General features: G+C 31.9%; 1 protein-coding gene and 1 long non-coding RNA gene across 2 annotated transcripts in view; both read left to right on the top strand.

Annotated features, from left to right (window-relative positions):
* The first annotated feature begins 4,407 nt into the window (after positions 1-4,407).
* On the top strand, positions 4,408-11,998 carry LOC117116882. Its single transcript, XR_004446834.1, has 3 exons — positions 4,408-4,463; positions 8,709-8,805; positions 11,749-11,998. It is a non-coding gene; the product is annotated as an uncharacterized LOC117116882 (long non-coding RNA).
* Positions 11,999-12,046: 48 nt separating this feature from the next.
* Positions 12,047-12,874, top strand: part of LOC117116860 — a 4,272-nt gene continuing 3,444 nt past the window's right edge. The window contains exon 1 of the mRNA XM_033260961.1: positions 12,047-12,120. The gene's annotated coding sequence lies outside the window, so the exon portion shown is untranslated. The remainder of the gene's footprint in view (positions 12,121-12,874) is intronic.

Below are 12,874 nucleotides of genomic sequence, written 5' to 3'. Positions count from 1 at the left end.
AGAGTTTGTTACTATATTATTTTGCGTTACTTGATGTTGTATAGCGATTTATTTAAAATAAAAGATGTTAATAATTGAAATCACATGTTGACGACATGACGGTGTATATTAGTAATATTTTAGTATTAGAACCATTATCATTAATCACGCAGCTACAAATACAAATAAATAAATGCAAGTTCTAATATTGTGAAATTGAAGTTGAACTTAAAAAACGATCAAATGAAGAAGGGTAAAAATAGGTCAATCTTAAAATTACACTAGAAAGTATGTCAAAAAGGACAAGATTCAAAACAAAAGCAACAAAAATAAGGCAAGACAAGGAAAACAATCAAGAAAGAATTGAAAAACATCAAAGCACAAAAGTAGATTCAAAAACAGGAAACAAAAAAAATTGAAAAGCAATGAATAAAAAACAGCAAAAATCAACCTCCAATACCCTTTTTATTTATTCATATTAACAATGTGTTTACACTTTATCAAGATTGATTTTGTTTTAAGGTATGCTGTAAATTCATTAATAATATGTCACACCTTGTTTGCCTTGATTGGTCAATTTTACCGGTTTATCGCTTTTGATTGGTTAGTTAAATTATTTCAATTCTGGTATCCCTATGGAAAAAATTTAATTATTTTCATTCCTGATGGTGTTCGAATAAAGAAAGAAATATTAAATCATGGCTTCTCTTAATCTTTTTGGATTTTTGCATGATATTATATATTATCAATATAATCAGTGGACCACTTGGTTTTAAGCAAGGGATGTTTAGCAACAGCACTAACATTGAGTAGGCCACTGCATAACTGAGTACGAGTATGTCACAAGATACCGCTGCTTATTTTTACAACACACAACGTGTGTCTATGAACTTAGAAAAATTCCTAACTAACGTTGACTTTTGAGGAAGAGCTCAGATATTTCACCAGGGGGTATATAGAGGGAGCTCTCACTGTTTAAAACTATTTTGAGAATTGGCGACGTCATCGCTTGCGAGTATGTCATCTCCAAATAGGTGTGTCTTCACAGGTGTGTCATCGGTTTGTATGGGTTCACAGGAGCACACGCACACACACACACACACACATATATATATATTTGCCATTTGCCTTTCAAACTGTTTTATGGGTTTTTCCCATTTGCCTTTCAAATTTAGGAAATGCATAAACAAATATTTGGAGCACACGATCGTCGACCTAACAACAAATGGGACATGTAACACTTCCTAATTATCCCTTTCTGCTATATTTTCAATTATAATAATAATAAATAATAATAATAATATATAATAATACTAATAAATAATAATAATAATAATATTAATATAAAGATAATAATTTCTTATTTTTATTAATGTTATTATTAATATTATTATTATAATCATTATTATTATTATTTTACACTTTAAAATTACCACAATTATTATCATATCAATTTTTCTCATCAGTAGCATCCTAATCCCATTCATTTATAGTTATTCTCATCACCATCATGAATCAACATCGCCACCTCCACCACCGCCATAATCATTAAAATCATCATCGTCATCATCGGCATCTATCAACAACAATTTTCATTATGGTAGTTCATCCACCATATCAGTGATCAGAGGTCAGCAAACATTAATCTATCATAATAATTTCATCATGATTGTCGTTATTATGCAGCTATTAAATTTGTAGAAATATTAACAATCGACTCTAGGGATGTAGCGACACAACTGAACATCCGAGAGAGAACGGCAATATCAACAGGTAAAGTTCACTCAAAATATCATTCATGCTTATTAACTGGTAAATTTTCCCGGTAGCATAAAACGTCTCTTTCGACTACACATCATCATCATCTCCATCATTATGATGATCATAATGTAACGGGTATAGCATTGAGAAACGTCATCCTCGACGGACTTACAATAAGAAGAAAAATGTAACGAAAATCAAATTATCTGAATTATATTAATAGATACGCCAACCAAAATGAAAGCATAACAAAAAACATATCAAATTATTACAGTAAAATCATAAATCATATAAATTAAAACTACATTTTCATAGCTTTCAGGAATACCCTCACAAACAATGGAAATTAACCAGTACCTCAACAATATTAAATACCGTACATGATGTATTCAGCTAATAATAAATTTGAAAAATAAGCTAGCCATATTTTATTATCATATAAATATCATCGAATCATTTATTAAAACAAAATGTATTACAGCACAGGAATCATTTAACACTGTAACCATAATATATTACCAAAATGAACAGAGTATTTAAAATGGTAATTAAACATCATTATTTCGTCATTAAAGAAAACAAAATCAGAAGAAAAAAAATATGTATAGGCCTATGTATGAAGAATTTTAAAATGTATCGTTAAAACATAATTGTCTAAAGAAGTAGTTAAAACAAGATCAATGAAAGGGAAAAAAATGTATTGCAGCACATGAATCATTTAACACTGTAATCATAATATATTACCAATATAAACAGAGTATTTAAAGTGGTAAATAAACATCATTATTTCGTCATTGAAGAAAACAAAATCTGAAGAAAAAAATATGTATAGATCTATGTATGAAGAATTTTAAAATGTATCGTTAAAACATAATTGTCTAAAGAAGTAGTTAACACAAGATCAATGAAAGAAAAAACAGTATCACTTATCATACCAGGGAACAGTTTTAACTGTTCCCTGTTCATACCTTAAAACTTATTTGTAAGTTTAGAAGCGCTTTTTAAAGCTTTTTAAAGATTTTCTAGCCCCGCATAGGTGTTAAAATCAAAACCAAACTAATTTTAAAAAATATAATATATATATAACTAACAAAATTGTAGTGTCAAGTACCAGAATATAGGAAATGCATTCATAGTTAGGAAAAGACTATTTGACCGCCTCCCTCTCGATTTTGCTAACGAATCAGGTTCGCAACCCACAGTTACTCCAAACTGACGACCCCAAAGTGCTGTTTATTACACCTGTCTCAGACTATAAGTGAATACAGCCGCACTGATGTGATTACAACATCTACTCAAGAACACAAATCATAACTACCAGTCCTCCACAAAACGGTGAACAAAAATGTAAATTTTACCCTACCGTTAATAATGAACAATATTATAATGTACACACATTGTTTTATTTTATGTACCATTGCCTTTCTTCTTCAAGCTACAACTCAGCATCCCGCTGATAAGAATATTCATCTTCAATGATTTCCCGCTCCAATCCCATCTTAGCCTTTAATATTTGTGTTGGGTTGTGTGGCTGTCGGGCAACCAAAAAACACTTGGTGTATGACAGAGGTAGACGTGTTACGGAACATAAAATATATAGTAAGCATAGTAAGGAGTGAATATTGTAAAGAGCCAAAAATTATTCAATGAATCAGTAAGAAACTCTATCAAAGTGTTTCCCTGTTGCTGACCACTTTAATTCACTAAACCATTATATCAGTGATTTGTGCTCTTTAATCGTATGTAACGATTTCAAATCGGCCAATGCTAGTAGATGTGCTGAGATTCGTTGGATCCTCGGTCTCAAATCTCATAATAATGATTTAAACAAAGATTTAGGCTTTATGAGCGAACATTCTTTTATGAAATAGTATCTACGTTTTTCCTGCGACTTATGCGTCACTATGATACTTACATGTTGTAAGTTTAAATTGTCTTATTCCTTGACTAATTGTTGGCTCTTTACAATATTCACTATATGCTACTATGCTTATACTTTGTACTAGATAATTTATTCCATTTGCTTATATAGTAATGTTAAGTATTTATATATAGGATCTATCGCTATAAACGGTGTTGATGTTCCGCCTGTAACTAGTCATCTTAATGCTTGCTATGTTTATATTATGCCAATAATTCTGTGAATTTCATTAACACATTTCTACCAATATTACATCTTCTTACAATATAAGATTAATAGCTTTGTTGGGGTTTGCAACAATGCATTTTTGGTACTTATTGTAACGTTATATAGTCCATAGTTTCGATGTGGTTTTTCATTACAACTGGTTCTTAACATCATGTATAAAGTCTGTATATTGATGCTGTTGTGATCAATTAACTCGATGAAACACTCTCATGAATATAATATTTTGGAACATAACATCACAGAAATATTATGTGAAACCATGCGTATAGATACACAAATAGAATATCCAACAGAATCATGTTATAACTCAAATAACATCATTATAAAGTCTGTTTCTATGCAACGTAGCAATTATATATATACACTATTCTTCAATATCGATTACAATACAAGAAGAATTTATTAATGTCGAATTTATCATCACAATTTATTGATAACAAAATAAATTACAGATGTCAAAGAATATCTCTTTATAAATTAATAAATATCGCCAGGTTAGCAACATATTGCGAAGAGTTAAGATCTCTTGGATTTTTGGATTTAGCGCTCCTTGTTTTCTGATCATTTTCTAAGTGTAAGTTTACTGATCTTTAATGTATATATATATATATATATATATATATAGTATATATCAATTATAATATTTTTACAATAGGTACGATTACACAAAGAAGAAACGTATACGTTGACCTTATAGACTGAAAATATTATAATTCGAATATTTCGAGTACTCATGTGCTCTTCCTCAGCGATAACAGACAGGTGTTCCTCAGCAATAACACACCGTTCTTCAGCTATACGATTCTCTGTAGATGTTAAAATCGTTCCATAAGTTTGGTTCATATTTTGAAAAAGATCCCTATCCAGTCGTACCAGGCTCATATCTTCCATGAACTCATTATGATACAAATGTGCACTATTGCTTAAACGTTGGTAAATATATATCATAGTCCTAAAAATTGCACGTTTCCCAACTATAACACGTTTCTAAACTGGAAGCAATTATTTCAGTTTTCGAAAAAGAATAGTTGTATCCAGTACGCGTAGATACCAAAAACGAGACGAGCTCCCCGCTTTTACAACACTTGGATATGATTTGAGGTTATCACTGGATAATCCATCAAATAATGAACTACGGTAATCAAATCTACTCAAATATATATGCAGTAGTACATGGTTTTTGGTCAATGTATTTTCTAATAAGCGAGATATTTCTTAAATATATACAGGTACAGTGTAATACAATCAATGTTGCTGCGTAGCACTTTAGTACATATAAATAATCAAATAATTGTAGAAACAATACTACTTAAAACTAAAAACTGGATAATGCAATAGTACATGGGTTTTGGTCAATGTGTTTTCTAATAAGCGAGATATTTCTTAAATATATACAGGTACAATGTAATACAATCAATGTTGCTGCGTAGCACTTTAGTACATATAAATAATCAAATAATTGTAGAAACAATGCTACTTAAAACTAAAAACTAGATAATGCAATAGTACATGGGTTTTGGTCAATTAAGCATGGTCTAATTTGCAAGATATTTCTTAAATATATCCAATGTCTCTGCATAGCAATGTAGTAAATATAAATAATCAAATAATTATAGAAACAATGCCCAAATAAAGGAACTATGATGAAAAGATCGAGTCGGGCCTAGCCTATTAATTGTCTGAGAAAGTGTCCCTGGCGGGAATTGATCTCTAGCTGTCAATTTAGGTAGGCCTATCATTGCAATTGTCCACAGGGGCCGCTGGTATCGTGGATACAACCCAACCAAGGAACTTCTTCAAAATATTATCGAAATGCCGTACGGTACCAGTGCTCTATCGACACGTAAAAGATAGCCACACACGGACGGCAGTTAGCAAGTAGAGAAGCCAAGCTAATGGGGAAGGGGGATAAAAAAAAATAAATAAAATAATAATAAAAATAATTATTAATATTATTAATAATAATAATAATAATAATAATAATAATAATAATAATAATAATAATAATAATAATAATAATAATAATAATAATAATAATAATAATAACAATAATAATAATGGTAAAAATGCAGTTTGTCTCAGTGGTTTTCATTCTAGTTTTTGAACTTGTAGTCAGCAGGAGGTCGCGGGGGGCCTATACCCCAAATTGCATTGTTGACAGGCTGTCAAGTGGCTGATGTTTCAGCCCAGGTGCAAGCATTTTCATGGCATATAAATAAATTGTAGGCCTAGTTAAGTATTAAATCTCTTAAAACATAAAGCATGGATGGCAAAATTAACAAGGGAAGACAACATAAAAGATGAAGAGATGAGATTGATTTTGAGACAATCAATACAGTAATTTAAATGTCATGTTATATCGGAAATGAAACTAAAATAATATTAAAATATGTCGTTATAAGCTAAACACTTTGGAATTAATTTATGGCAATAAAAACCAAATTAAACAAAAATACCCTTATTAATTTATTCACAATTGTAAATTTAAATTTCATGGTATTTATCGGAAATGAAATTAAAATAATATTAGAATACCTCGTTACATGCTATACCCTTTGGAATTTAAGTTTAAGTAACATAACAAAATTCACACATAAGACAACGGTAAAGATGTTGCGGCGTTTTTTATAGGAAATACTTCTTGTTTAAGGTTTCATTGTGAATATATATAAAATGAGAACAGTCGGACTTCTTACAATTCTCTAGGCCTACTCTTTGATTACACAAAGTGCCGCTACTTGATTTGAGTCAATTCGACAGACAAAAAAAATTTTAAACATTATTCTGTACAGTAGACTGAAAACTTCTTATGTGTTACTTTAAACAAACCACTTTTTAACAATTGGACACTTAATATCTTTTTTCTTATATTTCGGCAGTTCGTTTTTAAATCTTTTTAGAATAATTGTATTGCCTTGTCTACATTTTTAGAAAAACCTTTTATTGTCTCTCTGTTTTTATTATCACAAATCTTGAAACTTTTTTTGAGGTGTTTGTATATTATTAAATTATGTGAATGTTAGAAGACCCTTTAGTTTGATTCAGTTCGCTGTTGGGAATTCTGTTTCATTTTTTGTGTCGTTGATTCTGTAATATTCTATGTAAATTTTCTAAGACAAGCCATTTCTCCCAACTTGCTAGGTTTGATTAATTCTGTCATAACTGATTACATACCGAATGTTTGATATCTTTAAAATAATAACACAGAAATAAGCCTACATCATGTATTAAAGTCACTTCAACAGTCCTATAGATCTCACGTACGCACGTTGATAATGATTTATAAAATGAGATGGATTTTAAGTGTACACCACATATCAAAACAGATCGAATAAAAACATGTGTTGATGATAGACAATGTAGCTTGAATTACTATAGATAAAATTTTAATCAACATAGCAACCGATATGTTATCATGTAAGATAGAACACTAGACAACACAAAATTACAGTATCCATAGAAACAAAATAAATTCACAAAATTTATCGTTTAGTTCCCGTAGGCCTACTACATGAAGTTCAATATTATTAACATCATCATATTGACATATACAAAGGTATTAATCATTTTAAGTACCATATTATGTCATAGCTAAAGACTACTTCATGTTTGAGTGGTCTGAAAGCTAATCACTATAGTGTATTTCCTAATTTCCAATACTGTAATATGGATTTTTCTCAAGCTTACAAAAACGATAAAGAATACGGTTACGTCATCAATTTTTTAGGCAACTTTTCCCTAAAGCAGAATCACCGTATCACAACGTAAGCGATTCAAGTCTTTTGCATTAATCAGGTTTTCTTATTTCTTATCACGTTCCATACATTTTATTTTTAATCCCTCTATCTTTTTAGAGAACATTTTATTGTCCTTGTTGCAGATATACCTGAATGGTGACCAGTGGGATAAAAAATAACTATTTATATAGCGCCAATTCAATTTTTTTCAAAGGCGTGAGGATGTGAGGAAATAAAGCAAGTTAACATAATAAATAGGTTTTAAAATTTTTCTTAAAAAAAATGCAAATTAGACGAATCGCGAACTGGAAGTGGCAAGGAATTCCAGGAAAAATGGGCTAAAAAGTGTTTGTTTTGCCTTTATAACGAGACGGAACTGTCAATATATTTTTAGATGAAGAACGAACGAAGATGGCGAAGAGGAATATAGTAGGTAAGGTGATTTAGTAAATAGTATGGTTGATGATAGCTAAGTGACTTGAAAGTCAACAAAAATAACTTTAAAATAGCGCGTTGATTTATACTGAGCCAGTGTAGATATTTCTAAGATGGGTTTTATGTGATGATGTCGAGGTGTAAGGGAAACAATATATGTTTACTGGTATATGCCATCTTATTTGTTCGTACTATATTTTTGTTTTTGATGTGTGAATTTGAATTGGAATAATGTTATACTTAAACTTGAACTTGAAATAAAGATGTTGACACAAACAGATAAAAATATTGGATACAGTATGCTAAAATAACAATTCTTACACTAACACAAATCTACAAAATTATTGAACGGAGTTGTCACACACTGTCCGTTCACTAACATACTGAATATTACTTGCTACTTTCCACTGTATTTTACTAACGTAATTTTAATAATGAATTCTCTTTTTTGGTGTGACACCTCCGTTGTTATTTTACGATATTTTAATTGGCATAAATAAATGCAAATATCCTTAATGTAGATAACAATGGAGCTACGATATACTTCTCAGGTTAGTGCAGGCGTCTGGGAGCAAAAAAGAAAATAATTGCCACGTTAAATTGATTTGCATAATAATCCATCTTCTGTTTTCGGTTATGTACGGTAGATATGTTTCGTCTTATAATAAATTATGGCGATGCTAGGAATTTCTGTCTTGATCGTTCTCTGTATGAGTTGCATCACCATTTGTGCAGGAAGTACAGGTAGGAACATTTTTTAAAATAATAAAAATTAATTAAATTAATCAATTATATTATTATGCAAAAATGTGTTTAGCAGGCCCATGGCGTCTACAAAAGGGAGTTTTGAGCATTGGGTTAAGCGTTAAGGGACGTCTGCGTCACCTAAGAGGCAAATGCGTTTACGAGGCTTAAAGCAGCGTATTTCTTGCAGAATATATTGTAATTATCATACTTTTTAATGTGAAGCAAAAAAGAAAGAAGACATCCTCTGGGTTTAGAGAAAAGAATTTTTATTGTGTATTGGCTAATTGGCTAATTGGTTTGCAGGACAAAGAAGAGTTCTCTGTAACCTGGCTACTGACCTGAAACTACTATTTTTCTTCAGAAACTAGGCCTATGCTCTGCTTTTAGCTGACCATGACACAAAATTCAAATGATTCTGTCGGCATTTTGGATACATTGATTTTGTCGATGATATTAGGTCTACCAATGCATATAAAATTCATGTTGATGTCATGAATTACAAAACTACTTGCATAGTTTTGTAATTTTTACATGCTTCATATACTGTAACTGTGTCTTGTTAAATGATGTAAGCAAAAATGGCTCGGAAAAAATGATCCCTGAAAATATGGCCCTTTAAAGAATGGCTCCGGTAGAAATGGCCCCAAACGACAGGTGGGTAAATATGACCCCCAATAATATAATGAAACTGATATTTTTTTACATTTCCCAACTATTGAAATTCTGCAAAAATAGCAAATATTAAATCAATAAATCAACATAAATTGATGTTTAGTATTCCATGTGTTTTGGGAATGATTTATGCCTATATCTTGTTTATTTGAGAATAATTATTTATTTTAGGAAATAGGTACAGAGCACCTTCATTGTTTATTAAAGTTTTAGTTTATTTTTAGTAATAAAATCTGATTTATATCTAATCTAGTTTAAATATAACTTTTAAGATCTAGTAGTAACATTTTGTTTAAAAAGATGCTACAGGCCTTGAGTCAAATGAGTAAAAAAATATGTATTACATAATTTTTTAAAATCTATTAACTGTTCATTAATTTTTATATAATTACTGAATAATGTAATGTAAATGGCAACTTCTTTGACTTACGACTTTTTTTAAAACTACTGTAAATCATTTTATTTTTAAAAATGCATGATTTATGTTGATTTAATTATTCATTTTTTTTCCATTTTGAAGCATTTAAAAAGTTTTATTTTCAGTGGTACATCACACATATTTAATTAGGTCTCTGTGGTTGAAGCCGAAAATCGCTGATAAAAGATCATGAGAATTTGTTGGCGCTTTACTTTGACTATAATAATGGTGATGATGAATTTTACTATACAAACGTGTCATTTCCGGCCATCTGCAGGTAGTATTTCCACGAAATGTCTCCTTTCCCTCTACCGCCAAATCGTGCATCCGCCCCTCCATTTGTGGTTATTTTTACCTACCTCATTTGGAGTCATTTTTTCCGGGGCCAGCCATTTTTCTAGGTCCTATTTTTTCAGGGGCCATTTTTCCGGGGTCAAATTTGCATACTTACTAGCCATTTTCTTAATAATGATTATTCCCTTAAATGTATTCATTCAGCTGTTTCTAAAGCCTCAACCGTTCCCGCCAATCCCTTCTCATTTATAAACCTATAAAGTTGAGAATAACTGCATCCCCCTCGTCCTCGACTACCATCCCAGCGTCTCAACTTAAAACTGACTATCACATCCTTAATAAAGATAATTGCCATCTTTTCGAAGACCCTACTCCTTAGAACTAAAAGACAACCCCCTAATCTTCTATATGTTCTCTCGATGACTATTGGATTGCTTGTGATTACTGTATTTGAATCGGAGGTGAAATTTAGTGCTGGTTTCTCCTATAAAAGTTTACATTTTTGCAAAATAAAATGTAAAATAACGTTAAATGAACCACAAGTTAGGAGAGGGGGAGTTAGTAAGACTAGTGTTGTAAATATATCCCAGTGGTGGATCGAGGAATTTTAAATAGAGGTGGCTCAGAGAGCGACTTTCACAGATGTTACTCTTAGACTCAATGTTTTTTTTTTTTTGAAAAATTTAGCCCCCCCCCACTCCCTTTAATCCTTCATTGTCTCCGAGGTGCACATGAAAGTGCATACTGTACTTGGCAACTCCACTGGTTTGCACTAGCTTGTCACTTCAATCTCCCTCATCATAGCATTAATGACTCAGATTCATTTTGATCGATTGCAACTTCTCCTCTCTTTCCTATAGACGCAAAGAAGAATTGAAATGGATACTTGGAACCAAATATCACATTAACGGTTTAAATAAAGACTTACCCACTATCAGACTATTCATTTTTATGCATGCTTAATGTTGTTCTTGGTTCCCGGCCTTTATCTTCGGCCCGTATCATTTTTGTTTATTCCGAATTAATTTTTTTTTTTTTATTTCTTTAATCAGTTTCTCTCATTATTTAAATTTGTTATCATACCATTTCCTCAATCTTTGCTTTACCATTTATTTCTTGTCAGTTGTCCTCACACTGAATAGGAACACAGGCGTCTGTCTCTTATACACATCTAGGTGCGAATGCAATTTCTGGGCATATAGCTGTCTCTTATACACATCTAGATGTGTATAAGGGTTGTATGATAAACAGCAGAGGTTTTTTTTTTTTTTTTTTTTTGTTAGTTGTAAGAAAAATGTATTACGTTTTACAAAATGAACGATTCCGCTAAGCCCCATCCCTTAGATATTTTTTGCTAAAGTCCTAAAAAAAACGAATGTAATATGCAAGCACGTGCGTTAGTGGGATAACACTTGTATCTATAGTATAGGTACGTACTCCTTGCCCTGTTATGATTCGTTGTCAGTTATTTCAAAAGTTTGAACTGACACTCTGAAAAGATCCATTAGACCTAGTTGGGTAATACAGCACTTATTAATTATACATTTTTTATATAGATTGTGACAGTGGACATCATCTATACCATTTCATTCACCTACCGGATGGTGCCAACCTCTCCAGCGTTATTACTACGAGTTTGGATACCGAGCATGTACACTTTTTGTTCACGTCAGGTATTTCGAATGGCGATTTAATTGACATTAAATTTGAGGAGAAATCTCAATATGTATTCACGGTTACCGGTAAAGTTGAAAGTGGACCGTTTGAAGTCAGTAAACCGCTTGATGAGATCGAAATACTATATGGAACTGGACGCATCGAATTCAACCACGTGGACGGATCGTCAATATTCCAATTACAAACTGCCTCTATTAACATAAGATTTTTTTGGTATTACACAAATTTGCGAATTTTAGAGTGCAGAATAGGTAAGGCCACAAAGTCTCTATTTTATACATTAACAAACTGGCGGCAATAAGGGAGCTCGGTAAAATTTTCAAAGAAACAAATGTTATTTGATAAAATAAATTAGAAATTCAATTTTTAACTGTTAACCGACTTTACTTGGACCTATATTTTAACGTTTAATTTAATGTACATCAAAATGATTATTGCTGTGCTTCCTTTCGTCCAATTAACAACCAATAAAATTCTCTCTGGCAAGTATTCTTTACAAACGATACTGTATAGCCATCTAACAATGGGATACCAAATATCATGAGCTATGAAACAAAATATGACTGTGGTAACGGATCGGGAGTCTTAGTGGCACCAGATGGAGGGCCGCGTTCAGGGTCTATATGGGCGAACTTGGGTGAGAGGTAAACAAACAATTCCCTAGCACAGAGAATGTTGTGTCATCATCACTATTATCATCAATGTCATTGCATTTGCCTCTGTCATTGCTATTGCAATTGTAACAGGGGTGGCGCCAGGATTTGCCCGACGGGGGTCAGATTTCCCCGACGAAATAAAAGTGGGCGTGGTCGAGTTTCGATTAAAAGGTCCAGAAAGCGGTCCAGGGGCGAAACCCCCGAAAATTTTGACAATTTAGGGGTTTCAACGGCTTATTTAATCGGGTCTACGTAGAAAATACATATAATGTTTTTTTCTCCCCGACGAATTGTCTTTTTCTCCCCAACGGTGAAGGGGGGGGGAGCCCTCCCCGACGGGGCCCTGCCC

Source organism: Anneissia japonica, unplaced genomic scaffold (genome assembly GCF_011630105.1).
Source record: "Anneissia japonica isolate Jap-2015-1 unplaced genomic scaffold, ASM1163010v1 scaffold1302_len1884557_cov193, whole genome shotgun sequence".
In the NCBI taxonomy this organism is placed as follows: Eukaryota; Metazoa; Echinodermata; class Crinoidea; order Comatulida; family Comatulidae; genus Anneissia; species Anneissia japonica.
Note: the sequence above shows the minus strand (reverse complement) of the source record. Positions and strands in the feature narration are given on the sequence as shown.